This window comes from Notolabrus celidotus, chromosome 4 (genome assembly GCF_009762535.1).
Source record: "Notolabrus celidotus isolate fNotCel1 chromosome 4, fNotCel1.pri, whole genome shotgun sequence".
Classification (NCBI taxonomy): Eukaryota; Metazoa; Chordata; class Actinopteri; order Labriformes; family Labridae; genus Notolabrus; species Notolabrus celidotus.
In genome coordinates, this window is record NC_048275.1 from 29761910 (window position 1) to 29767909 (window position 6000).

At 37.9% G+C, this 6000-nt stretch overlaps 1 protein-coding gene across 2 annotated transcripts in view; it reads right to left on the reverse strand.

Annotated features, from left to right (window-relative positions):
• The window catches only part of usp54a (ubiquitin specific peptidase 54a), an 87830-nt gene extending 85046 nt beyond the window's left edge, over window positions 1-2784 (reverse strand). Inside the window, exon 1 of one of the 2 annotated variants that reach the window (XM_034682023.1) lies at window positions 2718-2784. The gene's annotated coding sequence lies outside the window, so the exon portion shown is untranslated. The remainder of the gene's footprint in view (window positions 1-2717) is intronic. The other variant, XM_034682024.1, reaches the window with a different exon arrangement.
• Window positions 2785-6000: the final 3216 nt, after the last annotated feature.

The following is a 6000-nucleotide window of genomic DNA, read 5'->3' on the forward strand; positions in this document are numbered from 1 at the left end:
CACACACACAAAACAAAATAAATGAAACTTTATATAATATAATGTTGTGTCTTCTTTGTTTGATCATTTTTGAGTGGGAACAGGTGAGCTGGTGAGGATAACTATTGTGTTGTTTACTGTATTTATGCCAATTCAAGGTATCTGGATGCCATTAGTAGCTTCTTGTTAGCCTCTATCTTGCTGCTACTATTACTACTACTATTACAACTACTTCTACTTCCACTCCCAACACTACCACTGCTGTAGCTCTACACACTGCTAAGGCCAAACAGAGAGTACTGATTTGACTCCACATTCAGGCACTTTTTTAGTTTTTTTTTTAAGAGACTTCATGTGAAGAAGCAGAAAACAAGAAAGAGCCAAAAAATAAATTATATCATCAAACACACACATACACACACACACACACACACACACACACACACACACACACACACACACACACACACACACACACACAGATTACAGTGTACGACAGCGACCCTTAAACTTAGTGCTCTTTATCACTACTATTATTTGAAGGGGAAGTGCGTGCACCCACACACGCACACACACACAAACAAATGTTTAATAAGAGCTTATTTCTAGCTGTCTCCCATGGCGACCAGACTGCTCCCTGTCGCCACAGCAAAAGAGCTGCAGCTCAAGACCACATCTGATGGAAACCAGACGGACGGCAAAGGCGAGCAAAAACCAGAGTGAGATTTAAGAGAGAAAAACTAGAGCAGAGAAGCCCTCTCTCACCCCTGCTTAGGTGTTAGCAATGTTATAAATAGTGGATGCTTCCCATCGCTTTGTGTCCTGTTGTTTTAAAGCCATAAGTTTATATATCGTTGTAGCTATCGCCTGTTCAGTTGCTTTAAGGCCAGTGACCATATCTGGCCGGGAGGGCCAAAGTTATTCCAATAGTGGACTGCAATAAAGCCACAATATGTGCAATAAGAAATCTTCATAAAAGAACCAACGTCAAAAACATGGTGAGAGGTCAACTTCAGCGACTGAAGTAGCCAAGACGACCACCAGCAACACCCACCAGTCACTCAAATAAGCCACACCCCTACTTGTGTTTACTTTAAGACTTAACATAATGTCAAAGGAGGATTTGTATAAAAAAATTCAACCCCTAAAGATGTCATCCTTTTATACACAAGCCTTTTTTAAACAAATTTGCTCCTAAGTTTATTTAGTTTTCACGTTTCTCAGCTGTCAATCACTCTTAAGGAGCTAAGACAGTCCTAAACGCTCATCTTGCCATTTTCACACACATTAAAGCCTGAAAAAGGAGGCTGTGCTGCAGTCTAATGAGGGGAACAAACACATTATGCTTGGTTCTTCTTTATGTAATTCAACTCTTGTCATTGTTCTCAAGAATAAATAACTTTAATGAAATCACTACTATTAAACTTACTTCATGTTTAATCAAAGTGTGAAACCTGATTTGAGTTTAAAACTGACTCAGTGCCTTGCTCAGCACCACAGTGGTAGCTTTAATAGCATGTGTTTGTTTAATGGACTTTCCCACACAAGAATTTTCACAACAAAATATCTCCCAAACAAGGGTTGGAGGGATGGGGTGGGGGTTATTGTGCAATTTATAAACACACACACACAGCGTGTGAAAGGATGCCTGGGAACTGAGTGTCAGTATGTTGCGTTTATTCATTTGCTAATTTTACACAACAATGCAACAATACACACTCTCATTAAGAATGCAGAGAGAGAGGGAGACAGAGCTTCAACAAAGAGAGAGAGAGAGCACACACACACGCACACACTTACATGCAGAGGGAAGAGAGATGGAAGGGGGGACTTTGCAGACATAGGGTTATTGGTTTCTGATTTTCAGTCTTTTTTTGTTTTGTTTTATTCTGATTGAACAGTTTTAAGTTCTTTAAAATGATATAATGGATGGCCTCATACCGGAGGTCGTCAGTAATTGCATTGAGACTTTTAAGAAGTCTACAACATGTAGTTCATATTATATAAAATTCAATTTATAAATAACCCCTTCACATAATTTGTGATGTGTAAACAAAGTTAGTCTGTTCACTTGTTATTTAACCAACACAGCAGAAAGATGATGTATGTTTCGACAATAGGCCTAATTAATACTGATTTCAAGTTTTTAAAAGAGCATTCGAAAGATAAGAAGTTTAGTTTAGCTCTTTATTGAGTAAGTTAAAGAAACATGTCAAATAATTGTTTAAAAGTATTTTGAAATAAAAGTTGGACAAAAAAATGCAGCTAGAGATATTAAACTTTGGGGGAATTTAAAACTTTCAGAAAGGACATTTAATTAGACAACCAGTTAGCTTTAACACTTATAGCTGAAGCAGGTAGGCTACTTCATCCTAAAAGAAACACAACAAGCAGCGTCAACATGACAGGAAACTCAGGACACACACACACACACACACACACACATACACACAAACAGACATACACATACATACACATACACATACATACACATACATACATACACACACATACACATACATATACATATACACACACACACACACACACACACACACACACACACACACACACGCGAAATGATGAGTCTACAGCCTCACAGATGTACACCTGCAGCATCAGGATTTTAGCAGCGGGTTGCATGTGAGAAGCACGTGCAGCACCACCGTGCGTACACACATGCCGTGTAAAAAATGAAGAGTCAGATAATCGCTGCGTCACTTGAGTCAGCTGCTTACCTTCACTCTGAGCTGGGCCGACCCGACACTTGGCGGTACCATACAGCGGCAGGCATTTCCGGTTTGTCTTTCGAAATAAAAGCACAACAATAGCAACATGCATGACCTGTCACGGCACTTAGGTCCATTTTAACAAGCCAATGATATTTCCTCTAGCGACACCTTCAGGACAAATGATTCAGCACTGTAGTACTCTACAGTCTTGTAGTGAGAGGGTTGTGCCTTAGATATAAATAACAGATAGTTGTGCTTTCCTTAAATTGTTCTACTTATACTCAGGTCACATATCTGAGGTTTATCTGGCACTTTTTACTGTTCTTCATTTGTTTAACAGTCGTAACTTTACAGATGACAGCATGTCATCCTGAAACTGTCCCACACTTATAAAAGCTCACTGCAACCACTGTCAATACTACTGAAAAGAGCCATCAGAATAGTTCTCAATTTTGATTTCTGTGAACACACAAATTCATTGTTCCTCAAATCCAAAATATTGAAATGATTTGACCTTGTGTATAAGGCAAGGAAAAATCTCCTGCCAGGAAATATTCAAAGATTGTTCTTTGAAAGAGAGGGGGGTTATAACTTAAGAGGGAAGTTAAGATTAAAGATGATGAGTGTTCGGACCGCAAGGAAAAGCTTTTGCATTTCAATCTGTGGCGTAAAGCTGTGGAACAGTCTCAATATGGAGCTACAACAATGTCAGAACATAATCCAGTTTAGAAAGAGGTACGAAGAAGTAATTTTCATGAGGAACAAGGAGGAAGACAAGTGTTTGCCTTTAATTGTAGGTGTAAGTATGAAGATAGGAGATGAAGATTTGTTTTGTGGGAATGCACTCGTATAATGCCAGAATATAGTGAATAAAGGGGTAGGATTAGATAAGTATTAATTTCTTCCTACTCCATTTCACACATGTAAAGTAAAATGTTTCAGTGCTTGCTAATGGAACTGATTGATTTGGGGGTTTTTGGTATAACTATTTCTTCTTTTTTACTTGTATGTTTTCTTTTTCTATTTTACTTTTACATGTTCTAAATAAAGACATAAAATCAAATCAAATCAGTTCATGATAGTCTGTTGTTTTTCCTTTACTGTGCAATATACAAATACAAACACTGAGGCACATTTTCAAAAAACAAGACAACTGAAGTTACAGCTAGTGCAGGCTGACTAAAACACAATATAAAATAACAAAATAAAGGATAGTGTGAGAGTCCTAGAAGTTCAGTATTTTGTAAATGGCAAAAGTTCATTCTTCCACCTGTTGATAGGGTTTGACCTTTATGTAGGGTATTACAGTGTAAAGTGTGATCCTAATAGGCCTACAAAATCAAAATCACAGTATTATCAAAAACTCTAAAATGTTCTCCTTCTTTAATATTCTAGCTTTTAATGAATTTGACATTTAGAAAGTGTGACATAACATACTTCAGAATGTAGCCTGCACTAAAATGCAAGCCAATAATCACCATAGAAGCAATAGTCAACAGTCTCCCTTCCTCAAAATCGGTGGTTTATCTTTCCAAAGAAATCATAATCATAAGAAGTGATGAGATGGATAGATGTTGTAAAGAATTATAAAGGTTACCTCTTTAGCTTTAGTACTCGGGTGGATAGAGATCACTTTATATCTATATCCCTCACCTCCTCATCAGTGTAAACCTGCAGGACATGTTTTCTTCTCAGTTGATGAGGGAATATTGTACTCATAGAACCGCCCTGATGGACTTGTTTGGTTGAAACACAAGAAGAAAAACACACTGATTCACAACTGCAGGTTTTGGAAGTACTTAATCATTAGAAATATGAAAACCACCCAGGGAGTAACCCTAACCAGGTATCAGAGGAATTTTTAGCCTTTAATGATACTGCACTTATCTCTGTCCCCAGGCTGCATAGAGCATATGATTCCAAGTCTTCCCCAGTCTCATCCAGTGCTTGCGCAAACAAGATGCCCATAGTTCACTCAATCACTGGCTAGATGCTGGACTGCTGAGCACTTTGGGTTGTAAGTGAGCACACTGAGTATTGATTTTACAAGACACAAGGGTTAGTTTTTGGTTTGCAGGCTGGACATTTAGAAACTTGATTTATATAGCACTTTTCAAAAAGAGATAAGACATCAAAAATATGAAAATCAAATAATGCTAATCAAAACAAGAAAAATAACAGTTATGAAAACAAATAATAAAAATAAGTAAGATCCAATAACTCAATAATACAAGATGAAAGTACGATGGCTCTGAGGTGCAAAACACAACATTTCACAAAAACACAACATTTCACAAAAACAACATTTCACATAACACAACAACATTTCAGAAAACAGAAAAGGTAGGGATAAAACTTCTTGTTTCTGATTCGACAGAAGCCGACAGCTGGATGTCGTTCCATGTTTCTATCACAACTAGTCATCCGAATCCCTGCAAGCATTTTAAACTTTGTTTAAAACTGTTTAATTGTTGTTGAGTTATGTGAAATGTTGTGTCTCCTGAAATGTTGTTGTGTTTTGCCGTTCAAGGTCACCGTATGAAAGAGACAAATACAAAAAAGCCAACAACATCCTCATGCAGGGAGTTCCACAGCCGTGGAGCCTAAACAGTCGAGACTAAGGCACCATGAGTAGGGCCCTGCTAGAAGACGGATCTGATCGCTTCTCTTGCTATGTGTTGAAAGCCTGGCAGCACTGTAATCCCAGTCTTTGTTTTTGTTATACAAAATGTGAAAAAGACACCAATCAGAAATGTGACAAAGATAAAAAGCCAATCATACAGGTTTGACATGAGAGTTTTTTTTCAGGATTTGAGCCTCCCTCTCTCTCTCTCTCTCTCTCTCTCTCTCTGTGTCTCTACCTCTCTCCACAGGAGTATTTGCTGTTCCTGCTCATTTGTTCCTTTGTTTTTTTGATGTCACACCCTGAACAGCTCAGTCTGCAGGAAGTGATCTCACCTTGATATTGAATTAAAATATGGACTGAAGAGGAAGTTCACCCTGGAAAATGTCATCAGTGGGCCTATTTTCTTTCCACAGAAACAGTGAGCACATCACCTCTAACATGGATGTTAGACAAGGAATTAATGAAGTGAAACTCATTGATTTGTACATGGTAAATTAACTGTTAGTACCTTTTAGATCAGTCATTACTTCTTTTTGACCTAGAAGCAAGAAATGTTTACTGCTCATTGGTCAGCTATTGAATATATCACCATCTGACTGTATCAGTAATTGGTTTTGTATTATTCTGTCTGGTGCTTCTGAACTGTGAACATTTTCTGGTTTC